General features: G+C 40.2%; 1 protein-coding gene across 2 annotated transcripts in view; it reads right to left on the bottom strand.

The window, feature by feature from the left end:
• Positions 1-10,887, bottom strand: part of EYA3 (EYA transcriptional coactivator and phosphatase 3) — a 107,799-nt gene extending 96,912 nt beyond the window's left edge. Inside the window, exon 1 of one of the 2 annotated variants that reach the window (XM_080801117.1) lies at positions 10,779-10,887. The gene's annotated coding sequence lies outside the window, so the exon portion shown is untranslated. The remainder of the gene's footprint in view (positions 1-10,778) is intronic. The other variant, XM_080801118.1, reaches the window with a different exon arrangement.
• Between the last annotated feature and the right edge of the window lie 16,409 nt (positions 10,888-27,296).

Raw genomic sequence — 27,296 nt, 5'->3', positions numbered from 1 at the left:
ATAACACATTTATACATCAGCTCTCCATTATTCACATAAAATTTATCTTACACTATACTAACAGAACTAAGTCTTTTGAAATGCATGTCTTTAGCTGTCAGAACTATAAAATCTAGGTTCAGTCCTTTTATTACTGTCTTATTTCTCCAAACTTATTTACTCCTTTGAGAATCCATCACCCAAAAAATTCAGTGCTGTCATTTCAGCAGAGTGAGGAACAGTGAATTTTTTTCCATATTTTTAAAATTTAAATTCCAATGTAGTTAACGTACAGTGTCGTATTAGTTTCACAATAATAGTGAAGTTTGAACACTTGTTCTTTTATTTTACTCTTTTCAACATAATTTACTTCTGTAAGAGATGGGTTTGGCAAGCCTGAAGCATTAGCTCTGGAGCCAGACTACTTAGGTTCAAATCCCAGCTCTACAATGATGAAAGGTGTGGGAGTTTAGTTATTTAACTTTCCTGTGCCTCAATTACTTCATCCATCCATCCATACATCATCCATAAAATGGGAATAACAAGTGTCTTTGTCATAAGATTTAAATGAGCTAATATTTGTGAAGCTCTTAGGATAGTGCCTAGCACCACAGTAAACATCACATAGCTATTTGTTAAAGAAAAATAAAATAAATATCTTAGACACAAGATAAATTCAGGAAGGAAATCTGGTCTTGAGTGAAAGTCAATTCAGCAACTAGTTGTCTTTAGTTTTTCAAAGAGAAAAATATTAAAATTATTAAGGATAAAATCCAAGTAACAAGAGATTCCTACGAGAGATTAAATAAGTTGGACCTGTAACTTTGCCCTTCTCATTTGGCTTTGAGTCCAAATATCCTACACGAGAACTTTCCCTGTAAGTCCTTTGCAAGGAAAGCTGTTTTTAAGCTCCAGGACAATAAAACACTGAATGTCAATCACATCCTGTTAGCAAATACACAGAATTCATCATGGTCACAAATACTTTCAGGAGATCCAACTGTGCATTGTGAGTTATTAATAGCTAACATTTATGGAATGTTTTTTATGCCTCACTGTTCTAAGTACTTTACATGTATAACTCATTTAATCCACTCAGTAAGTCTTTGATAGGTACTAGTTATTATTATCACCATTTTACAGATGGGAAAACTAAAGTACAGAGAGGGACTTGCCCAGGGTTATTTACCTAGTAAGTCACCAACCTGGAATTCAAGCCCAGACAGCCTAGCCTCAAAGCCTTAGGTCTCAAACCACAGTTATGTGCCATTCAATACGGAACATCACAGGCAGCACTGATGACTTCAGAAAGCTGACCAAGCTAAAAATGCACGCTATGCCATGCCACACTCGCAAGAAGCCAGAATTCACAAGCCAGATAATAATACTGAGGGAAGTTTTCTTCTTTATCCTCTCGTTCTCATTCTCCCAGGCTTCCCAAGTGAATGAGTGAATAAAGTGAAGTGCTTTATTATTTTTTTAAGATTTATTTATGTTGAGAGAGAGAGGGAGAGAAAGCACATGAGCACAAGTGGAAGGGACAGAGGGAAAGGGAGAGAGAGAGAATCTCCAGCAGACTCCTTACTGCGTGTGAAGCCCCATACAGGGCTCCATCTCATGACCCTGAGATCACAACCTGAGCTGAAACCAAAAGTTGAATGCTTAACTGCCTGCGCTACCAAGGAGCCCCAAGTGAAAAAAAAGTGCTTTAAACAGTGCCTGGAACATTAAGCATTAGGAGGTGGTGGTGTGACAGTAGGGCATGCTGCTGACACTGCCTCACTCTAATGGCTATGATATGCTAGGAACTGCTGGGACCTCTACTATCTTTTCCCCTTTGCGATTACAGGAAAGGAGTCCGGACAATACATAAACATACATGCAGTCCACTCTTCAGCCATATCAATTTCACCTGATCATCTACACAGAAGCAAATTTCTGTACTCCTCAGTTCTCTTTTTTGGCTTACAAAGACTGGACTGGAGCCAGAAGAAAGCAGAATAAAGTAGCTTTGTAACCTTTTGACTAGCTGCCAAGAGCAGGAGCAGAGTTGTGAAAACCAACTTCATCAACTTAAACTTTGACTATTATTTCGAATCTAGCAAAGGATTCCAATGATAGAAGCGCTGCATGTGACCAAGCGTTATCAAGCTCCTGATTCCGTATTACTATGGTTCTAAAACTAACATGCCTAGGCAAAGTAAAACACAGATGACAGCAATGACAATCAGGGCCATAGGGTCTCCCTCTCTCAATTGTTCTGCATAGTTACTTAGATCAAAAGCTTAACAGAATCAAGATACATTTCAGAGAAAGAAAATAACAAACCCAAACATTTCAATTACAAAAAAGATGATATTGGAAAAAATCTAGCAGTCATTAGAATTTTCCAAACTGCATTTTCCAAACTTTCCAAACGCGTTAATATATTATCTTACTACCTTAGTGGAGCCCAACAGTTCTGAATGAAATACAATAAAACAAAATAGAATAAAAAATATTACAATTCATTACCAGTAGTAAGGATAATACTGTTTCACAAAACTCCTCTTTCACTTTTAAACATTAATACGTACAAGTACTAGATAATGTACATATGTGTATATGGACTCGGTAACAATGAAAAACTGCATCTTATAGTGGGTCATGATTAAAAAAATTTGAAAGCCACTTTATCAGAATATAAAAAACTGGCCAGAGGAAAGGAGGAAAATATCCACTTCAAACTACACAGGAAATAACATTGAGTCTTGGTGGTTCTCTAAATTACAGTTTTTTCAAAGCAACCCTCTGAAAAAGAACAAAAAAGGAAAAGGAAACCATCTGCGTAAGAATTAATAGTTTAACAGAGCTATTCCAAATAGACAACAATTTCACAGAATGTGAGGTACCGAAACTAAATAAGTATATACTAACAGGAGATACACAGAAATGAGACAAAACAAAGATTTTCAGTTCATCTAGCTATTAAATGCCACGCGAATACTAGAAACGGCTTACTTTGCAAAAGCTCTCATTCTCACTCTCAAGAACTCTTATTCAGAGTTCGTGGTCTTGTTATCTAATCACGGATTCTGAACCGACAGCAAAGATTTTGTAAAAAGTAAAAGCGGACTTGAAAAATTTAGTTAATTAATAACACACTGATTTCCAGGGCATTTTTTCCCTAAGTCATGTATATACTATTTTTTATCCTACAATGTTCTCTAAATTCTGAAATTTTCTAAAAACCAAATCATATACAAATTATTTTGGATTACACCATCAATAAAAAGAGAGAGAAACTATCGTATCTAGTGGGAAAAAATTAACATCATTGTGCTAAATTAAAATTCCCTCTTATTTTGAAAAAAGGAGGAACAACAGGTGAATCTGACCTAAATCTTTTTCAACTACTATGGAAACTAAAGAATAAAGTTCAATTCCACCTAAGAGCTAATCATTCTAATTTATTCCCATAGTAACAGTGCTGATAGCAATAAACAATTTTCCTAAATTCAGTAATTGCTACATTATTAAATTTCAGGTGAAAAAAAAACTACTGAAATTTTAGAAGATAAACTGATTATCAAACCCACATATAAAAAAGAGTTGTTTTTGAAATAAAAATTAAACATTTAAACCAAAGTAAAAAACATTCTAAATACCAATAAGTAAATCATCACAACAAAGCTTAGACTTTTCAGCTCCATAACAGTATTTTCCTACCAAAATGAAAAAAATCAAGACTATGAAAAATGGTATACTTAATTAATGTCTGAATAAATGGGAGTTAATATGTAAGAAATAAAATAAGCAGTATCCCTAAAGTGTCTCTTCTTACCAGAAATAATACTGTAGTTTTTTCCTGTTAACCAGATCTCATGATTCTCAATTGTTTTTAAAATACTCAGAAGAATCACTTCGCATATCTCAGTCCCAGACTCTTACATTAAACTACCACCTGAACTGATGTAAAATCATCTCCTTCCCTTAGGACACACAAGAATTTTTATATTTGGGAATAATAAAAGAACAAAAGAATAATATTAATATGATTAATAATGTTCTAAATTACTATTTGCATTTTTCAATTTACAAAGGAATTAATTTGCAAAAGTTCTCCTCTTTTCTAAGTAAAACTAAAAACACTTAATTTTGCACAAATTTCCAAATTTGAAAATGAGATATATCTAAGTCAGAAATTTCAGTTTTAGTTTTGTTTCATATTTCAGAGTTGTTAAATTCATATTGGGGACACTAAGATTTCAGAGCTTGAGACTATTACATAAATTTGCTTAATATTTTGCAGATCAAAGAAAGGAAAAATATTAAGATCTAGAGGTAAGACATGTTAGTAACATAGAATGTATTACATTAAATGTATTACCTTTTCTCTTAAAAACTCAAAAGTAACCAACTTCCATAAGATAATTTTTTTTTTTTAAGATTTTATTTATTTGACAGAGCACAAGCAGGGGGAATGGCAGAGGGAGAGGGAAAAGCAGACTCCCTGCTGAGCCAGGAACCCGATGTGGGGTCAATCCTAGGACCCTGGGATCATGACCCAAACCAAAGGTAGACTCTTAACTGACTGAGCCACCTAAGTGCCCCAACAAGACAATTTTTTTTAAGAGGGAAAGATCTGGTCCTGTTTTCCTTTCTTAATACATGATTTTTGCCTTCTAAGAAACGTAGGAAATACAGGGTTTGCAATTTGCCTTAAGCCAGCATTGATAAAAAGACCACGTAAAACCCCTAAGGTAACCTTAACCTACAAAGGAAGAAATCACTAAACTAGTAGAACTCTGTACAAACAGATCATAAACTCTGAAGCCAGAGAGACTAAACTCAAATCCAGCTCTCTGGCTAACTAGCTTTGTTACTTTGGGCAAGTTATGTAACTTCTCTGCCCTGGCTTCCTCTATTGTAAACTGGAGATAAGAACAGTACTTAATAGGGCTGTAAAGATTAAAGAGTTAGTATGTGTAAACCACTTGGAATAGTTTCTGGCACATAGTAAGAGCTATGTAAAGCTGCTTTAATGTTTACTGTTTTACCATTACATTTTTACAGTTCAGTTGTGAAGTTTCCCAAATGAAATTTATTTAATTGTACCTATAAAGAATAGGATTTTATATTAAACTGTGATGCAAGTTAACACAAGAACCTTAAACTCAATTAATGATGAAAAACCAAAGTATTTTCAAAACAGAAAACCATAAAATCTAGCTTAAAAAATCATCTACCATTGTCACCGGTAAGAAGTAAGAAGTGACACTTTCTTAGGACTAAGGTTTATTTTAATTCTAATTATGTTTTCTACCCTCTGCTGCTGCTGCTGCTTCTTTTTCTGGCTACCCCCATAATGTACATTATATTAAATCTTATAGTTTAATTCAAATATGTACAAAGAAAACCAAATTTAGGATTTAAGTGTATACGTCAGCCTTAATGTTACCTAGTTCACATGAACAACCTATACATATATTACTAAAATGGTACATAGTAGGCACCCAAAATAAATTTGCTAAAAGACATGTGTTACAAAGATTACTGCTAACTATTTTCTAAAGCAAATAAAAGCAAATCTAACTAGTACAAATATTAACCAAGCTAATAAGTTAAAGTGTATCCAACACAATCTGTAGTAAGATCTTTAAGATATTAAGCACTGACTGCCTAGGGGGGGATCTGTTAACTTACAGTAAGTCAGCACTATTTTTTAAATTTTTCTTTTTTTCTTTTTCTTTGAATTTTCCACCCAAATGTTAGAGTTCCTTGTTTCAGTTCTATGAAAAATGCCATTGGAATTTAGAAAGGAAGTGCACTGATCCTATAGATTGCTTCAGGTGGTATGGACATTTTAATATTAGTTCTTCCAATACATGAGCATGGACTATCTTTCTATTTATTTGCGTCGTCTTCAATTTTTAAATTCTGTGCACAGATCTTTCACTTCCTTGATTACATTTATTCCTAGACATTTTACTTTTTTTTTTTTTGAAGATTTTATTTATTTATTTGACAGACAGAGATCACAAATAGGCAGAGAGGCAAGCAGGGAGAGAGGGGTGGGGGAAGCAGACTTCCCACCAAGCAAGAGAGCCAGACGTGGGGCTGACACAGGGCTGGATCCCAGGACCCGGGGATCATGACCCTAGCCAAGGGCAGAGGCTTCAACCCACAGAGCCACCCAGGCGCCCCCCATTTTATTCTTTTTGATGCCATTATAAATGGGATTGTTTTCTCTCTCTCTTTTTTAAAAGATTTTATTTATTTATTTGACAGAGAGATACAGCAAGAGAGGGAACACAAGCAGGGGGTAGTGGGAGAGAGAGAAGCAGGCTTCCCACCAAGCAGGGAGCCTGATGCGGGGCTCAATCCCAGGACCCTGGGATCACGACCTGAGCTGAAGGCAGGCGCTTAACAACTGAGCCACCCAGGTGCCCCTGTTTTCTCTTTCTAATAGTTCATCATTATTGTGTAGAAATGCAGCAGATTTTTGTATACTGGTATTTTATTTTGCAAATTTACTTAATTCATTAATTCTAATAGTTGTCTATGGAAACTTCAAGTTTTCTACATGCAGAATTAGGTCACCTGCAAATAGTAACAGTTTAACTTACTCTTAGCAATTTGGATACATTTCTTTTTTCTTTTTCTGCCTAACTGCTGTGGCTAGGACTTCCAATACTATGTTGAATAAATACAGTGAGGGTGGGCATACTTGTGTTGTTCCTGATTTTAGAAAAAAAGGCTTTCACTATTTCACTGTTGACTATGTTTGTGATGCGTTTGTCATATATGGTCTTTATTATGTTGAGGTATGTTCCCTCTATTCCTACTCTGTTAAGAGTTTTTAATCTAATTTTATGATTTCAATGGGTGTTGAAAGGCTAGCACTATTTACACTTTTCCTTTTCTAATTTAAAATACTAATACAGGGATGCCTGGCTGGCTTAGTTGGTAGAGTATATGAGTCTTGATCTCGGGGTCGTGAGTTCCAGCCCCATGTTGGGTGCAGAGATTACTTAAAAGAAAAAGAAAAACACTACTACATATTTAAAAGGAGAAAATAGTAAAGATAAATTTTATGAAGCCCATATTTCTAATAACTGTTTTTAAATATACTATAAATAACAAAGAAAATACTCTCATTATTCTTACATTTAATAATTAGATACCCTAAAATTTAGGTTGATGGGACCAAATAAAAATATTGTGATGATGATGTAGTTGTCATTCCATTATTCACTATGTTCTCTGTCAATAAAACATATTCACAGCTTAAGCCATATATTGTGTATAAGGAACATGCCCCTGCATCTTTAAGTTAATTAGCAGATGGAAAGTCCACCTATTTTCAACTTTATTCCAAATTAACTCCTTGATAAAAATGAATGTATAAGAATAAACTATTCTTAATATTCTTAAATATACTTTGAATTATTTCTATTATTAAACTAGTCTATGTTAACTATTTTGAACTATTCTTCCTCCATTTAAAATACATTTCAGTTAAAATACCCTGCTGCTATATGCAGAATACGAAGTCTTTTAGACAAACTACCAAAAAAGTTCTGTCAGCCTTTTATCTGAAAGCAGAACAAAAAGAATGAAGTTATGAAGTGGCTCAGGCAGATCACGGAAACCATCATGCTGCAAGGTACAACTGGTAAGAACATGGAAGAGGTGTACTTTGTTTCTCAGATTTTTAAAGCTACATTTCCTTAAAATATATCCCAGGGTTCAAGAATAAAAATTAACCATGTAAGAAAAGCACAGTAGCAAGTAAAATGAAAAAAATAAAAAGAAGAAGAAGAAGAAGAACATTCAAAAATATGTAAGCCAAATAAAAACAGAAAACCTTGTAGGCATAAGCTAATATGCAGAAATATATTTTATATATAATATGCAGAAATTTATTTTAAATTGAGCCCTCAGGCGTACAAGCCAAGACTGCTAAACTAAAAGAGAAATTTTTATAGAAAACTGACAGCGATTCCTCTCCTGAGCATTACAAACATACACTAAACTATCTCTAGTGATATTTTTGTTTGTTTGTTTGTTTGGGAGTTAGATAAGACATGCAGGCTTTTCAGTAACTAGAAGGTCTGTTAGTATTGGGTAGGAAGACCAGGAGTGTGAACACAATTGCTCCAACAAGACCATAGGATGTTCATTCCATGTAAAGGCTTTTATGCAGCATTTATATCATAAGAAGCTAAAGTGATTTTGGAAGAAAGAGAGAGACTCCCTAAGACTTCTCAACTTCTACGTTTGCACAACACAACTTCTTTCTAGAGTCCATCTTTGAAGGCGAAATGACTTCAGCCTTCAATTTTAAAATCTGTCATAAATTTCTTATCCTAAAACTCATTCCTGTGACACAACTGTATTGAAATGAACCACTAAATACTATGTTGTGCTCTCTGACCTACAACTTTGAGGGAACTAAAACCCACTCCTGAGTGCATGCACAAAACTTCTTTATTTGTAAAAACTGACCTTGGAAAAATCACCAATTCTTAAAATCTTGATTTCCTTATTTGTAAAATGAAGGGGTAAGTTTGAGCTCTATGGTTCCCTCCAGCTGTAAACTGAGAAATCCATCTAGGTTTAGACTTAGACATGCTCAAGAAATAAAAAGTTCAGAAATGAAAAAGGCTGAAAAAGGGCCTTGTATCAATCCAAATATAAGTCTATCTATGGAATTCCCCTGGCTAAAAAAAAAAAGTCTACAAACCTGGAGGTGAGGAAACAAAGAGAGCCAGCCCATAATCACTCTCACTGGGATTAGTTTTTAAGGATGCAAAATGATGAAGCCAGGATGAACAGAAGCTAGAGTTTCCAGTATAGGTGCTGGGGAAGAGGTATGGGTAAGGAGCTTTCAAAAGGTCTTCCCTCAGCAGTTAGATAAGGCCTGAAAGCCAACCAGAAGGGTCCTTCTCTGTGGCTTCCAGGACGAATATGGCCATGCTCCAAAGTCCTTTGCTAAAAATAGCTGAAGGGAGCAGCTCAATTCTGGAATGAGCCAAGGTCTATGCTATGCTTGCATATGTATATGTATCATATAATGAGAGAAACTTTTCTATAACTCGCCAGTCAAAAGTGAAGCAGACACTAAAAGCTGTATTTATTCTGTTCACTTAAGTACTAAATTTCAGAGCACAATTTATATTTCAGAAGCTGCTCACACAAAAACATTTGCAACCAAATGCTAGACACCACTAAAAACATCAGAAAAAAAAAATAAAAATTACCCAAACCTGTGTCTCAAAATACACCTCAGATCACAAAATTTGAGAAATGGGACACTAATCACTATGAAATCCAATCTCTTCATCTTAGAGGTGACTAAGAGCCATCACAGAAATTTAAGAAATTTAAGAGAAACCTGAGTCTCAAATGAGAAAAAGATGGTTTTAAGACTAGTCAGTTAAATGTCTCCTGGTTTGGCTCAGGTCTGATTTCAGTCATGAAATCCATCCTAAGCAGACTCCAGTCTCAGCAGGGATTCTGCTTGAGATTCTCTCCTCCCCACTGCCCTTCCTACTTCTGCTCCCCCAACCTCTCAAATAAATAAATCTTAAAAAAAAAAAAAGAGTAAAGTGAAAACAATAAAGAAAAGTGAAAGAATAACAGTCGAAGTAATAATGTAGTGTAATGCCTGGCTTATGAAGAAATGGGAAGAAAAATAGAAACTTGTCAATACAGGAAAAACGATGAAACAATTTATGAGACTTAAGGATAAAGATACATATGCACACTGAGTTCAAGCAAAGAAAATGTACTTTTGAAATTACTAACAGTGCATTCTTTAGCAGGAAACAAAATTTCAGTGATACTAAAATTTTTGGCAATAAGCTTACAAATCTGGGGCTAAAAATCTCCCAAGAAACTCTGTCCTCTGTCATAGCAACTGTCCTGTACGTAAAGCCTATGCAGAAAACAAAGGTGATCGTGCCAAGAATATCTGCACTTTTACCTCACCCGAGCACATCCATTCTCATGGGAGAGAGAACACAAAAATAACAGGACGTCCTCATGGTCTGTCAGTTAACAAGACCACACAAGCCCCATCTCTAGCAGTTCCATGTGCCTGCCACCTGTTAGCCCTCTCCAGAGATAGCCCCCCGAACTGTGCTCCAGCAAAGAACTGGGAAAGCCTTTGTTGTTCTCTAACTACGGAAGCTACCAGAGTTGACTCTAACACAACGCCTCAAGGTAAAACTTCCCCCGGGACGGATAAATCGGCCCAGACCGGGGCTTTCGCTAAGTCCTCCTCTAGTTAAGAAAAGGCGGGAGAACCCCAGGCGAAGCACAAATGTCACCTACTAGTCCCAGGAAGATATAGGGGTCGAAGGTGATGGAAGGAGGGGGACAGGACCTAGGACCCCAGAAAGACAGGCTCAGTTTCGCAGTGGAGGAGGGGAAGCACAATGAGCAGGTGGGCCGACCTGCTTCGGGAAAGAACGGCGAGATACCAGTGAGGTGCTAACAGGAGAGCCGGGCGAAAGCGAGAGGCAGCGGTGAGGGACGCGCTGAGGCAAAAGGCAAGAAACCCGGGCTTGAAACCGGCGGATGAAGATGGGGAAACGGCCAGGCGAGAGGTGCGCGGGGACCGGCAAGGCTAAGGCGAGGTGAATGAGGCGAGGCCGGCGAGGGAAAAGGCTGAAGTGAGGGAAGCATTGCAGGGACAAGGGACAGGCAAAGGGAACCCCCACCCACAGGGACCGAGACATAACTTTTGACGCGTCCCCCTACAGGCTGCATTCGACCGGCCGTATTCAGACCCCGTCTCGGCGGAGACTCACTCTAAGGCTTCAGAGGCCCCAAAGCAGGACATGGGTACTGGTCCAGACTCACAGCAGAACCAAGCGGATGGAGGAAACCGCGGCGTTAGCGTGACCCGGATGCGCATCCCTAGGAACCGGAAGTCAGAGGCCAGGGTCACCGCACAATCCACACCTCGTTCCAACAGAAGCCTCTGGGCGCATGTGTCAGGCCTCACGGGGCGGGGCGAGGAAGGATCTAGACCCCGCCCACTCCGCCCTCCCGAGAGCCCCGCCCCTGGTTACGGCTCGCGGGGAGCCTGGAGGTGGTTAGTGCGGAGAGGTGGTGCTCGGTTGCCAGCGGGCAGTGGTGTTGTGGCGCAACTGAAGCACAGGCAGCCCGGATAAAGAATATTTTAGCATTCATATTTTTAGACGGTTTTTTTTTTTTAGACTCGTGTAATGCCTGCCTCCCCAAAGCGATCGTGAGAAGAAATGCCGATGTATGTGACAGATTTAGAAAAACTGTGGGAGGAAGAATGGGTGAGAAATTCTGGAAGACACTGGTAGGGAGGCGAGTCCAAGGTGGTGTTTCAATCCCCAATATTAGTTTATTTCTAAAATTGTATTAATCTTATAATGACTTCTATTTCGTGCCCATTATTTTATGTCAGAAACAGTATTAATGCTTCACTAACTTTAAATTACTGCCCAAATACGGGCAAGGAGCCAGACTGAAATCAGGTATCGCAGGGGCTTGAGATTTATTCAATTTGAGGGCCCCGTTTAAAAAAAAAAATCCAAAATTACAAATACAATATGAGGTATAAAAATGAATCTTTGGGGTGAGAAAAGAAATCACAAATTACAAATTTTAAAAACTTAAATACCACAAAATTCAGAGAAATTACCCACTATTTTTAAACCGCTTGATACACATCTAAAATACTTTTTTTCTTTTTCTTTTTTTTAATTAGGCTCCACTCCAGGTGTAGAGCCGAGTGTGGGGCTTGAACTCTCCACAGTGAAATCAAGACCTGAGCTAAGATCAGGAGTTGGATGCTCAATTTTTTGACTGAGCCAGCCAGGCACCTCTAAATTACTTTTTTTCTAAGTTTTTGGCTGTATATTCTTTGATCACCTCCTCCTATGACAACAATTTATTAAGTAATGTCATTTACTAAGGTCCTTGACTCCTCTCTTGCACCCCAACATCAAATTCATCAGATCTTCAGAATCTGCCATCAAAATTTGTTCAGAATCTGACCATTCACTGCCTCTCTTGGTAAAAGCCACAATGTGTGACTGCTCTTTTTTTATACCCTACTTTTCCACGATCGATTAACCCGGCAGCAAGCTTCTGTTAAAACTTTAAGCAGAGGGGTGCCTGGGTGGCTCAATGGGTTAAAGCCTCTGCCTTCAGCGCAGGTCATGATCCCAGGGTCTTGAGATCGAGCCCCACATCAGGCTTTCTGCTTGGCAGGGAGCCTGCTTCCCTTCCTCTCTCTCTGCCTACTCGTGATCTCTGTCAAATAAATAAATAAAAATCCTAAAAACAAACAAACAAACTTTAAGCAGATCATGTCCCGTCTCCAACGGACTCCTCTTTTCTTTTCTTTTTTAAGATCTTACTTTTCTTTTCTTTCTTTCTTTTTTTTTTTTTTTTTTTGAGATAGAAAGAGCAGCGGAAAGCACACAAGCAGGGGGCAGAGGTCGAAAAAGAAGCTGACTGACTACCGAGCAAAGAGCCCAGCGCAGGACTTGATCCCAGGACCCTGAGATCATGACCCAAGCCGAAGGCAGACACTTGATGGACTGAGCCACTCAGATGCCCCTGGACTACTATTTTCAAGTGAAAAAAGAAGTCTTTAAACTGGTCTAGAAGCCCCTCAACGTGTGACACCTCCCTACCCCCCTCAAAGTACTACTAACCTCATCTTCTACTCCCCATTACCCCCCACCTCAAGGCATATTGGCCTCCCTGCTATTCCTCAAACCTGCACATAAACTCAGGCCCTTCGTGCTTGCTGATCTCTCTGCCTGGAATGCTCTCCCCCCAGATAACTGATCGTTCACCCTGTCACCTCTTTACATCTTTGTTCACATGTTACCCTCTTCATGAGAACTTCCCTGCCACTGTGTTTAAAACTGAGGCACCACCACCCTCCCTGCACCTCCTAGTCCAATTCCTTACTTATTTTTTCTCAAATAACATTATCCTATCCAACAATTTGCTGGTCAGTTGGTTAAATGTCTTTCTCCCACATATACACACCCAAAATGAAAGCTCCAGGAGGGCATTGGTGTCTGTGTTTTGTTCACAGATGTTTTTCGGCACTGAAACAGAGCCTAGCACTTTGTAGGTGCCCAATAAATATTTGTTGACTGAAAAGATAAATTGCCCATCTACTTTGCTTTTGCTCATGTGAAACCATGCAAGCTGAGCCACCAGTTCCACTGGGGGGAGCCCATGAGTAACCAATGTGCTATTTCCCAGAACAGTTTTTCCTAAACCATATGCACCTACGGAATTCTAGAACAGGGCCAGAGAAAAACATACAAATTCCTCCCGAGAGCAAAGAATGTTGTACCTACTAACAGTAAAAACCCTCCAATATCGTCACAGTCCCTTAAGAATAAAATCTAAAAAAAAAAAAAAAAAGAATAAAATCTAAGCTCTAATCTATGGTCAACAAGGCACTTCTTGACCTGTTCTCCCTAACTCTCAGATGTCATGCCTAGCCTCCCTTCCCCTTACATACAGTTCCAGCCATCCTGTCCTTTCTTCCTGTACAAACCAAGCTTTCTTACCGCAGAGCCTAAGCACATACTGTTCCTGCTCTTCTCCAAACCTTCCAATGACTAATTCTTTCTGCTACTCTCAATTAAATTCACCCCTGAAGACTTCCCACGGGCCTTCCCTGACCTCCTGTCTGCTGTCTAAAGTAGTTCCTGCATCCCCTTCCCATACATTTTCCTCAGGGTCCCTATTAGTATCTGAAATTATCTTGTTAATGTCTATCACTAGAAAGTAAGCGCCACAGGGGTCTTTTCTTTTTTAAAGATTTTATTTATTCATTTGACAGAGCGTGCGAGAGAGCACAAGCAGGGGGAGCGGCAGGCAGAGGGGAGGAAAACAGGCTCCCCCCAGAGCAGAGAGCCTGATGCGGGACTTGATCCCAGGACCCTGGGATCATGAACTAAGCTAAAGTCAGACCCCCAAACAACTGAGCCACCCAGGCACCCTTATAGGGGTCTTTATCTCCCTTGTTCACTGCTGAATTTTTAGTACTAGAAGAGTGATTGGCGTATAGTAGGTGCTCAATAAGTAAAATAAGTAATTACTACTATTTATTGAAGCTTTGCTCTGTCACTTACTGTACATAGTAAATATATGTGTTCGTATTTCTCTTTCAATCATCCCAACAAACTTGGGAAGTGGTATGATTATCTCCATCTTACAGATGAGAAAACCGAGGCAAAGATAGGTTAAGGAGGGGCGCCTAGGGTGGCTCAGTCGTTTGGGGAGTCTGCCTTTGGCTTGGGTCATGATCCTGGGGTCCTGGGATCAGGCTCGGGTCAGGCTCCCTTCTCAGTGGGGAGTCTGCTACTCCCTCTCCCTCTCCCTCTGCCCCTCCCCAACCCCTGCTCTTGTGCGCTCTCTCTCTTTTAAATAAATAAACAAAATCTTAAAAAAAAAAAAAGATAGGTTAAGGAACTTGCTCAAGACCACACAACTGGCAAGAAGCAAACCTAGGACTTGAACCCAAGGTCTGTGTGACTTCAGAGATCATGATTTCTCTCAAACTACAGGAAGAGTTTACGTAGCCATGTATGAATTCATTTTACTTACTAGTTTCCATTCTCTGATTTCATGAATCTTTACTTGCTGTCACAGTCAATGGAAGTGGAAATGTTTATTGTTTGTTTGTTTGTTTGTTTGTTTTCCTGACCTACTGCACTACTCTTGGGGACAGAGCTAAAGAAATGTGCAAAAAAATATGGTTTTATTTGAGTTGGGTGTAAGTAGATATTTGTTATATTATTTTCTGTAGATTTGAACTATTTCAAATATTTCATTCAAAATTTAAGAAATGCTATTAAAGAATTAATTAAAGAAGAAAGGCTATTAAAATAGTCTAAAATTGGGACGCCTGGGTGGCTCAGTCAGTAAAGTGTCTGCCTCTGGCTCCGGTCATGATCCCAGAGTCCCAGGATGGAGCCTCACATCGGGGTCCCCCAGGCAGGGAGTCTGTTTCTCCCTGTGCCCCTCTCCCTGCTCATGCTCACTCTCTCTCTCAAGTAAATAAATAAAATCTTTTTTAAAAACTATAAAATAGTTAAAAATATTATAGCCAGGTCTTTTTTTTTCAAGTTTATTTATTTATTTTTAAGTAATCTCTATACCCAATGTGGGATTCAAACACATGACCCTGAGATCAAGAGTTGTATGCTCTTCCAACTAAGCCAGCCAGGTGCCCCTATAGCCAGTTCTTTCTAAACAAATACAGATGCAAATGAAAACACAAGCCTAATCACACTGAAACTGTCTAAAAATAAGATCTGCAAGTTATACATCTCCATTTTAAAAAAAACAATGAATGTAAGATCAGTGTTTTGTTAACAGTTTTCAATTAAAACTCTCCTCATTGATATATCTGAAGCACAATGGTCTGGGTTTTGTTTCTGTTCACGTCTCTGTTGTGTTTAAGACAATATCTTATTATACACATGACAGTTGAACCTCTAAAAGCAATCTATAGTTGGTGGGATAAAAAAAGATTATTGTATGACCCAGCATTCCCATTTCTGAGTATATATCCAAAAGAATTGAAAGCAGAGTCTCAAAGGGATATTTGCATGGTCATGTTCATAGCAGCATTAGTCACAATAGCAAAGAAGTGAAAACACCCCAAGTGTTCATCAGCAGACGAATGGATAAACAAGATGTGGTATATATGTATAACAATACTATGGAGGCTTAAAAAGGAAATCCTGTCATATGTTACAATAGGGATGAATCTTGGGCAGTTGGGTGGCTCAGGCTGTTAAGTGTCTGCCTTCAGCTCAGGTCATGATCCCAGGGTCCTGGGATTGGGTCTGCATCGGGCTCCTTGCTCAGCAGGAAGCCAGCTTTTCTCTCTGTCCCTCCCCTCCTGTCATGTGCCACATGCACAGGCATGCTCGCGCTCTCTCTCTCTCTCTCACAAAAATAGATAAAAATATTTAAAAAACAAAACAAAAAAAATAGTGATGAACCTTAAGGACATTATGCTAAGTGAAATAAGCCAGCCAGAAAAGGACAAATACTATGTGATTCCATCTACAAGAAGTATCTGAAGTTGTCAAATTCATTAATATAGAAAGTAGATTAGTGGTAACCAGGGACTAGAGGGAGGAGACGGGGTAATTGTTGTTCAGTATACACTAAACTGTACACTTAAAATGGTTAAGATGGTAAATTTTATGATATGTGTTTCTTGCCACAATAATTTTCTAAAGAGCAATATAAAATAGAACTACCCGGGGCGCCTGGGTGGCTCAGTGGGTTAAGCCTCTGCCTTCAGCTTAGGTCATGATCCCAGGGTCCTGGGATTGAGCCCCGCATCGGGCTCTCTGCTCAGCAGGGAGCCTGCTTCCTCCTCTCTCTCTCTCTCTGCCTGCCTCTCTGTCTACTTGTGATCTCTGTCTGTCAAATAAATAAATAAAATCTTAAAAAAAAATGGAACTACCCTATGATCAGGCAATCACACTACTAGGTATTTATTCAAAGAATACAAAAATACTAATGCAAGAGGATACAAACACCTCAATGTTTATAGCAGTGGTAGCTATGATAACCAAATTATGGAAATAGACCATGTCCGTAGATTGATGAGTGTGTAAGTAAGATGTTACACACACGCGCGTGCGAATATTACTCATCCATAATAAAGAATGAAATTTTGCCATTTGCAGTGACACAGATGGAGCTAGAGAGTATTCTGCTGACACAGGAACACGTCCATCATAGCCTATTGGTCAAAGCAGACACAGAGGCCATGCAGATAGACCTGGCCATTATCGGAGTAACTTAGACCTGTTGCCTCTTCTGTAGTCCACCTGATGTTCACCAGAAGAGCTCCTGGGGAAACCTTCATTTTGATGTGCAGCTACCTATTTATTTAGCAGCTACTTTGTAATATACTAGGCTCTGAGAACACAGCAGAAAACAAATAAGACCAAACTCCTGCCATTGTGGAACTCACATTCCAACCAATCTGTGGTCAGAAATGTTGTGTGTTTCATATGTTCAGCTGGGGCTCAATATCCATTCCCACTTCTCTCTAGTGAGCCTTCCTATACTGCAGAAGTGGGAAGGTTAAAGATGGCCCCTTTCAGGCTCCCTGATCACTAGGGTTCTGGATGAAAACTAGGTATTGCCGGTTAGAGGCACTTGGGTCCGATTTACAAGAGAATGAGAAAGAGGCCATTTTCCTGCACTTCGGCTGTTTCTACTGGTCAGTAGGATCATCACTAGAGATGTGGATGTTTTTTGTGGCAGTATCTCAGTTTCTATCTCCAGCTCTGTGAGTCAGAAAGGTAGTTGTTAACAACAGAGACCAGGAAGGCAGTCCCCCATTCTTATCTTTCCGACTCCTGAACCTTAGTTACAGAGGTATGTTCTTGAGATCAGCAATCCCCCAGTTGGCCTCCAGGCTTTCTTCTTCAGATTTTCCAATAGTTTTCTAAACATCTATTTTCCTAAAGTAATTCTTCTCTGCTTTAGACACCTAGAATGATTTCTTTCCTGTGAGGAACACTGAGAAGGGATAACATTAAAATTGAAAATGCTCAGTACCCACTATCTCTGCCTTCTAGGTAAATCCTTCCATATTTGCCTGATGACTATATTAGAGTCCCTCACATGGATATCTGAGCACCTGATGTCCTTGCCTTTAACACCCCCTGCACCCCAGACAGCCTGGAGTTCCAGACAGTTCTACAGCTTTCCAGGATCTGAGTGAACATGACCAGTCCTAGGAATCATTGGAAGCTTAGAAGACTCAGTTGCTGCAGTGGAGGGTCCCAGGGCATCATCTCAGCCCGAACTCTTCAGAAGCAGGGTCCCTCCTCTGCTGGGTCCATCCCCTGCTCCCACGGCAGTGTGCTTTCCAGCTATAAAATGGGAATAAGAATACTCTTCCCGATTCAAGGAGCTTCGTGGACTATACAGGAATACCTAGACATAAGACCCTACATATTGGGGCGCCTGAGTGGCTCAGTGGGTTAAAGCCTCTGCCTTCGGCTCGGGTCATGATCCCAGGGTCCTGGGATCGAGCCCCGCATCGGGCTCTCTGCTCCACAGGGAGCCTGCTTCCTCCTCTCTCTCTGCCTTCCTCTCTGCCTACTTGTGATCTCTATCTGTCAAATAAATAAATAAATCTTTAAAAAAAAAAAAAGACCCTACATATTATCTGGACCAGTGTTTCTTCAAGTATGGAAGTCTCCAAGACATTATTAGGGAGTGAGTGAAATAAAAATTATCTTAAAATAATACTAATTCAGTATTTTACTTTTTCACTCTTGTTCTCCCAAAAGTATGGTGGAGGTTCCCATGTTATTGCTCTGATGGCTAAGGAATATGTATTCAAATACGTGCTTTACTTTAAAAATTTCTGTTTTAATCTGTAAAAGAGCAAATATTCATAGCTATAACCCATTTAAACAAAAGCTTTTGGGGTTCACAATAATTTTTAGGAGTGTTAAGGGATCCTAAGATCAGAACATTTAAGAACTGCTGACTTAGGCCATTGTGATACCCATTCTTGTACTATCTACAACAGCCCCCACTTTAACCACTTCTGGGTGCCTGTCTCCCACTCATGGTCATATCCCTGCCGTGTCCAACACTCTTTTACCAGGATGCCTTTCTATTTTAATTCACACACTTGAGATAGTATCTTCTTGCACAGATGTCCAATAGCAGCTGTCTTGGCACAGCCTTGAAACTCCACATAGTTGTGAGTGGGCAACAAGAGACCCACAGACCAGCTCCTTCCCTTACTGGTACTAGATCATCCTTTCTGGCTGGATTCATCTAGAATACCTGGTTTCTGCCCTGCTTTCACTGTATTTAACATCAGTGTGACCCACTTTGACCTCCTATTCCCACTCTGGGTTCCCCTCCTGTTCAGGTGACCCCTTGCTATGGGGATCTTGGCCAGTTGCCCATAACCAAGCTGAGTCATCCTCAAACCTTATCCCTGTCCAATTCCAGCCTTCCCTTTCCCTTATTCAGGCTGGAGATGGGTCAAACTGAAGCCTCTTGGAAGTTTCCTGCCAACCAGAGAATAGATTAATATTTGCTTTTAATTATGTCTGTGTCCTCCCCTAAGAATGCTGTTATCTGTGCATTTGTATTCTGTTAGATTTAAAAGTAAAATATAAACAGTTAATTCTTGCTGATAAGGATAAAGGAGACTATTCATTTCTATGTTATACATATCAGGCAAGTTTGCTGGGGTTGTTTTGTTTCTGTTTGTTTCTTTCTTCCTAAAGTGAGAATGTGTAGAGATTAAGAACAAGGCCTCTTTAGAGAGATTGTGTCTCTTCTCCCAGAATTTGCTGGCTCTCCCATTGATAGTTATATGATGACACCACACAGGTCAAATAACCTCTCAGTACCTCTTATTTCTCACCTATAAAATGGAGAGTTTAAAAACCACTTATTGAAGAAGAAAGAGGAGGAGAGGGGAAAAAGTCCTTATCTCACAGAGCTGTATGAGAATTAAAAATATGTAAAGTGCTTGTAATTATTCAGATACATACTTATATAAATGATTAAAAATCAGAAAAGAATGGAGACATAAAAGCTATGCTATGAAGCTTTCATGAGTTTAGAAATGCAGAAAAAAATTATAATATACCCTAAAATACTGATCTTTATAAGGAAACTCGAGAAGGTGAAAAGCCATTAATTCAAGTGCTTTGGAGAATGCTAAGCCCTGGGTCATCCATTCTCCTTTGTTTAGAAAGATAAGAAGAGGTGGTGCCTGGGTATCACAGGTTTGTGCTCAGGTCATGATCTCAGCCCTAGCATTGGGCTTCTTGCTGTGCATGGAGCCTGCTTGGGATTCTCTCTCTTCCTCACACTCTGCCCCTCACCTCCTGCTCACACACTCTCTCTCTCTCTAAAAATAAAAAAAAAAATGAAAAGAAAACAGTGGTTGTTCACTTTAAGTTGTAAACTATGTTTGTTATAGAAGGTTAATTTTATTCCAATTTGGTGAAAATTTTTCTTTTTTAAAAAAATATTTTATTTATTTGTTTGTTTATTTGAGAGAGAGAGAGAGAGAGCGAGCGAGCTTGCAGGGAGGATTAGAGGGGGAGGGAGAGGGAGAGTGAGAGAATCCCAAGCAGACTCCACACTGAGTGGGGAGCTCAATTCCACAACCTTGCCACCATGACCTGAGCCGAAACCAAGAGTTGGATGTTCCCCCAATTAAGCCACCCAGGATCCCCCTAGTTTAGTGATAAATTAAGCCACTAATTATGACCTTGCTGAGTTATATCTAATTAACTTGACCAGTAGAAAAGTCTGGGCAGAGGTGTCTGGGTGGCTTAGTTGGTTAAGCATCCCATTCTTCATTTCAGCTCAGGTCGTGATCTCAGGGTCAAGAGATCAAGTCCTGCATCGGGCTCCTCACTCAGCAAGGAGTCTGCTTGAGATTCTCTCTCTCCCTCTCTGCCACCCCCACACCTGCTGCTGCTTGCACATGTGCTCTCTTTCTAAAATAAATAAATAAACTATTTTTTAAAAAAGTCTGGGGAGTTTCTCTTAAATTTAGTAATAGACCCAAATCATGCCTTTTTGTGAAAAAAGTTCTAAGAAAATAAATATAAGACTCTAATAGATTAAAATTAGTTTATGTGCTATCAAGGCAAACATAGTGACAGATTAATTTTAAAAAGCAATGCAGAGGGATGCCTGGGTGGGACAGTCAGTTAGGTGTCCAACTCTTGGTTTCCGCTCAGGTCGTGTTCCCAGGGTCATGAGAATGAGGCCTTCCCCGGGAAGGGGAGTCGGCTTCAGATTCACTCTCCCTCTCCCTCTGTCCTTCCCCCCACCCCCTGACTCTCTCTCCCTCTAAAGTAAATAAATAAACCTTTAAAAATAAATAAAAAATGAAAAGCAACATAGAGAATAAAATTCTGTTACATGCTACAACATGGATGAACCTGGAAAACATTACACCAACTGAAATAACCCACACATGAAAGGACAAATATTATATGATCCCACTTGATGAATTACCTAAAATAGGCAAATTCACAGAGACAGAAAGTAGAATAGAGGTTATTAGAAGTTGGGGGAAGGGGAAATAGGGAGTTGCTGTTTATTAATACAGAGTTTCTGTTTGGGATGATGAAAAACTTCTGAAAATAGATAGTTCTGATGGTTGTATGACACCACCAGTGTATGTAAGTAACACCACTGACTTATACAGTTAAAAATGGCTAAAACAGAGGGGCCTGGGTTGCTCAGTCCGTTAAGCATCCAACTCAAGGTCTCATTCAGCTCAGGTCTCAATCTTCACACCCAGTGTGGAGCCTGCATTAAAATAAATAAATAAAATAAAGTTTAAAAAGGGGAATCTGGCTGGCTGGCTCAGTCAGTTAAGCATCTGTCTTCAGCTCAGGTTGTGATCCCAGAGTCGTGGGATGGAGTCCCACCTCGGGCTCCCTGTTGAGCAGGGAGTCTGCTTCTCCCTCTCCCACTGTGGTCTCTCTCTCTCTCTCCCTCCCTCTCAAATAAAAATAAAATCTTAAAAAATGTTAAAAAGGTAAAATTAAAAAAGAAAAAAGGCTAAGACCATAAATTTTACGTTACGTATATTTTACCACAATAAAAAAAATGTCCCCCCCAAAAGCAATGCAAAGGAAACAAAACAATGTAAAATTTTTTTACAAGACAAACAGTCTGGACTCTTCGAAATGTCGATATCATGAAAAATCCAAAATTGTAGAGGAAGTGCTCTAGATTAAAAGAGAAAAAAGAGGAGGGCCACCTGGATGGCTCAGTCAGTTAAGCGTCTGCCTTTGCTCAGGTCATGATCCCAGGGTTGTGGGATTGAGTCCTGCACCGGGCTCGTTGCTCAGCAGGGAGCCTGCTTCTCCCTTTGTCCACTGCTCCCCCTGCCTGTACTCACTTGCTCTCTCTCTCGCACTCTCTCTCTCTTTCTGACAAATAAGTAAACAAAATATTGAAAAAGAGACAGAGAGAGAATAAAGAATAAAGAATAATAGAGAGAGTAAAGAGAATAAAGACAGAGAGAGAATAAAGAGAATAAAGGTGGCTCAGTTAAGCATCCTATTCTTGGTTTCAGCTCAGGTCATGACCTTAAGGTCTTGAGATTAAACCCAAATTGGGCTCAGGCTCAGTGGGGAGTCTGCTTGGGAGTCCCTCTCTCCCTCTCCCTCTGCCTCTGCTCTCTCTCTCTCTCAAATAATAAATAAATCTTAAAAAGAAAGAAAAAAAAAGAATAAAGAGACCCAAAACCAAGTGCAACGGGTGAACTTTGATTTGATCTTTAACTTGAAAAAAAAATTATAAAATGCATTCTTCTATTAGTTAAGGAAATTTGAACATGAACTTTCTGTAAGATATTATAGAATATTTATTAACTTTTTAAGGTGTGGTAATAGTATCGTGTTTACGTAAGAGATCAGTGTTATCCTCAGGAGATACAGGAAGTATTTAAAGGGTAAAGGGCCATAGTGTTTGCACTTGTCAAATAGCTCCCCAAATTTAAAAATTCAGAACAAAATTAAAGCAAATGTAGCAAATGTTAGGATTGTGGAATTTAGATGGACATAAGAGCGTTCATTGTTTTATACTTTCAACAATTCTGCATACTTGAGAACACTTGAAAAATTCCTAATCTTAATATTTCAAGACAGAGAGAACAGTATAGGTAGACGACACATGTTCTCCCAGCGTACACACCCCTTTCCCAGTAACAGCACCTCTACCTACCTTCTGAGCATTACTCTCCCCCAGGGTATGCTCCCTTACTATGAATTTCAATCAAGGTACCCTTTCCTTCCCTGAACAGGGGGGCTAGGTACACAACACAACTCAGGTCAATCAAACAGTCTCATAGAAGAATTTAACCTTGGGTAGATCAACATCAGGCACATCGGATAGTTCCTGGAGAAACTGCTCATCACTTCCTACTACCTAGATCCCTGGAGCTACCTTGCATCCTTTCACCAAGGCTTGATTGTCAGCCTTCTCTTCATTGAGCTATTCCATAGCTTCCCAATAACATGTTGTTGTTGTTGTTGTCATTAAGACCAGAATTAGTCACTGATGTTTTTAACCAATGAACCATAGCCGATCCAATGTTTTGCCTACAAGAGACATATGGGGTGCCTAGAGCATTCAGTTGGAAGAACATGTGATTCTTGATTTCAGGGTTGTGAGATCATGTTGGGTGTAGAGATCACTTAAAATTAATTTTTTTTAAAAGAAAAATGGTGATTCTTGATCTCAGGGTTGTGAGATCATGTTGGGTGTAGAGATCACTTAAAATTAATTTTTTTTAAAAGAAAAATGGTATAGAGAAAATTCCTAGCATAAAAAATCTCTTGCTTTTATATGACAGTTAAAAATCTTCCAAGCAAGGGGTGCCTGGGTGGCTCAGTAGGTTGGGCATCTGCCTTCAGCTCAGGTCGTGATCTCAGAGTCCTGGGGTTGAGCCCCACATTGGGCACCCTACTCAGCAGAGAGTCTGCTTCTCCCTCTCTTTCTGACCCTCCTTCCTGCTTGTGTTCTCTCTCTCTCTCTGTGTCTCAGAAAAAACAAAAAACAAAACAAAACAAAAAACTTCCAGGCAAGAGACAAATCACAATTGTGAAATGAACTGTGCACCATAAAACCAATGAAAAGCTTTCAGAGTGTGAACAAAGGAAAAAGGAAAGAGGTATTAAACTTATTCCCTCATCGAACTACAGTCTCACCTACCAAAGTAGGAATTGAGAGTGAAAATAAGTGGAAAGTAGAAAAAGCCTCACCTGCTCCATGGAGCTCCATGGATCTCACTGGGTTAGTCCTTCATACCCATCACCTCACTGAATTCTCCCAGTGACCCAATTATCATTTACTGTTTGACTATATATACTCTGATTATCCCCACTTCACAGAAAACTGATGTTTAAGATTGTTAAATCACTAAGCTAAAGTCCCAGAAGGAAAAGGAGCAGGATCCCAACACAGGTGTGAGACTCCAGTGCTCTGGGGCAGAAGCACCTGGAGGGCCATGGAGCTCCAGCTTCCTGGTCCAGACTCATAGCAGCAACCCTGAGGCCCAAGTCCCTACCCATCAAATTCCTAAGCCAATCTGGAGAGAAGTCAATGGTTACTGACAGACTCTGCTTCTCTCCACTCACTCTGGTCCCAAGAGCTTCTTCCACAGCGCTCAGCTGCTGGCTGCCAAGAGTCTCCTGAGTCCCCTTGGCTACCCCAGAGCACCGGGCCTGGGGACGCCCTAGCCACCCCGATGCCACACCCTCTCAAGTTATGACACTTGCTAACCCCCACTCTGCCGTGTTAGCTTCATTTACAAGAACTAGATTTCTCCCACCCCTATTCTCCTGGAAGTAATGGTTAAAAGCAATGGCTTTGGAGCCAGACAAACCCAGGGTCAAGTCCTGCATCACTACTGACTCCCTGTGTGTAAATTTCTTCATCTTCAGGCTCCCAACTTAAAGTAGTAATGCTAACCCTACCTTTTTAGTAGACTATAAAAAGTATACTATAGTAGTATAGTAGACTATAGTATAGTAGACTATAGAAAGCGTTCTGGTCCTTTGTAAGAACTTGCTAAATAGTGCTTGTTATTTTCATGGCTTTCATCATTAGGCCCATGCCTCTCAATCCCAATTTTCTAGATTGGGGCTTAGATCTCCTGCCTTCTCTCATCATTTTTTTTTCCTCTCTCTAGAAATGAATCCCAACCTAGGACGGCTCTCAGTGCACTGGTGGGTCTTCTTCCTTTAGACATAATTTCCAGAAACAAGACTTTAGCCTACCTGAAGTTTTCATTGATAAAACCTATTTCCAGGTGGAAGTTTGCCGCAATGCTCACCAATTTTCATCTAGAACTTTAGTGTAGGTGATGTGTCGCCTCAGAGAACCAGTAAAGGATGGGGCGTCCTGAGGTGGGACAAGGTCATGGGCTCTCAAGTCAGCTGGGCCTGGACCTGCCTGCTCACTGCCTCTCACCTCTGATCTTCAGTTTCTTTAGCTATACAGTGGGGAGTCTTGCTTTTAACCTGAAGAAATGTAGTGACATGAGACAATGGCGGGAAAGCCCAGGTTCCCGACACAGTGGGCATGGGTGGTGTCAGTTTCCTTCCCTCTGGGAAACCATCACCATCTTGAAATGTGGCCTTCAGCCTCCCAACAGGGAGTTCCTAACCCTAAGGAAAGAGCAAACCTTTCCCTGTCCTGTTGACCCTTCTACCTTCTTTTTAGTTACTCCCTCTTTTAGTTCTCCAAACTTTTTCCATTCTGAAGTTAGGCGGGGCAGGGTGCACATAGGGCAGCGAGGGTCTCCCTGGAGTTTAGTCAGCTCCACCGAAGTGGCCCTGCTCAGATGCCATTTGGTCAGGGGCCAGATTTGCTACTTAGAAAAACACATCCGTTCGGTACACCACTACCAAAAAGGAAAACTCTTAGAAATGTCAAAAGCAGTAGTCAAGATGATTAAAAGAGTTCAAGAACAGGGCCCTTGGATTAAGGAAGTGAAGGCAGGATGGGAAGGTTAGGCTGCTAAGAAACAATTTTCAAAGAAACGGAGCCAGATAAAATTTAAAAAAAAAATGCTAGTGAGTCTACGTTGTAGATGGAGGGCCAAGTGAGGGACAGTGAAAAGGTCTTGGCAGATCCATTGAGACAGAGGCCAGAAGTTATGAGACCTCTTTAAGAAAAAGAATACAAAACGATTAATACAAAACTACCTGGGCCCTTCCTGGGCTTTGGAAGGGTTCTGAGCAGGTGAGGTGCCCTTGAAGCTTCAGCTCTGGTGATTCCACAGTATATTCACCACTAAGCAAACAAACAGATGGCTACCAGAGGGGAGGTGGGTGGAGGGATGGATGAAATAGGTGACGGAGACTAAGAGGACACTTACCGTGATGAGCACTGAGTAATGTACAGAGTTGTTGAATCACTACGTCGTACATGTGTAACAACACTGTATGAACTATACTGGAATTAAATTTTTAAAAACTGCCTCTCCTCAAGGTTGTGACTAGTGAGCTGGTAACAGGTGTGGGAAAGGGACACAAAGCTCCACTGTTCTGCAGACTTGGCCTGGAAATGCCCTCCCTCCCTTCTTCCCCAAACTGATGCTTTCTTAGCTTGCCGATTGCAATGCAAGCCTGCTCTCAACATCCTCCTAGACACAGCCCCTCCTGTGACAGGGTGTTGGTGCCTCACACTCATGGTACACCTGTCACACGCTGTGCTTGTTTGTGCCACTACCCTCGTGTATGAGTTATCCATTGCTGCATAACACATTTCCCCCAAATGTACAGGTTTAAAACCACACGCATTCCTCATCTCACAGTTTCTGTGGATCAAGCAGTCAGGCACAGTTTAGCTGAGTCCTCGGTCATCTTGAGGCTCAACTAGAAAAGATCTGTTTCCTAGCCTACAGGACTGTTGGCAGGATTCGGTTCCTCACAGGCTGCTGGACTGAGGCCTCAGTTCCTCAAGAGCTGCTGGCCAGAGGCCTCCCTCGGTTCCTTGCCACATAGTCCTCTCCGTCAAGCAAGTCTGGCAGCTGGCTTCGTCAGAGCGAGCTCATGAGAAGGCTAAGAGAGCGTGCCAGCACTCTCTGTGGACATCACAGTCCTTCTTAACCTAATCACAGAAGTGACATTCATTACTTTTGTCACATTTCATCCACTAGAAGCAACTCACTGGGTCCAGCCCATACCCACAGGCAGGAAATTATACAAGGGCATGAACACCAGGAGGTGGGGAACATTTGGAACCCTGTGAGAAGCTGCCTACCACAATTGTCACTCCTTCCACTCCATCTTGTCATGCCTGTTGTCCTGTCTGTCTCTGCCATTCCATCATGAGCTCCTTGAAGACAGGGACTTTATTTGACTCACCATTTAGTGCCACTTGGTGCCTAACACCGTCTCTGGGGCTTCTTACATGAATGGATAATGAATAAATGAGTGGCTGGTTATTCACAGTAGCAGAAACAGAACCAAAGGCAAGCGTATCATTTTACTTAAGAGAGCATGTTATTTATTACCTTTTGATCTAGTCATTTCATTTCTAAGAAGTTAAGGAAATAATCAGGAATGTAATTACAAGGATAAATTCAGAAGTTTACAAGTTAGTTTCAAGGATGTTCTCTGGAATTGTTTATAAGAGTGAACCTCCCCCTCAAAAAAACAAAAAAACAAAACAAAACAAAACAAAAAACCCATAAACTACCGGACTGTCCAATTATTTAAAAAAAAAAAACTGCGTAAAGGCATTATGCTACAGTC

Source organism: Martes martes (assembly GCF_963455335.1).
Source record: "Martes martes genome assembly, chromosome: 4".
NCBI lineage: Eukaryota > Metazoa > Chordata > Mammalia > Carnivora > Mustelidae > Martes > Martes martes.
This window is presented reverse-complemented; position numbering and strand designations above follow the sequence as displayed.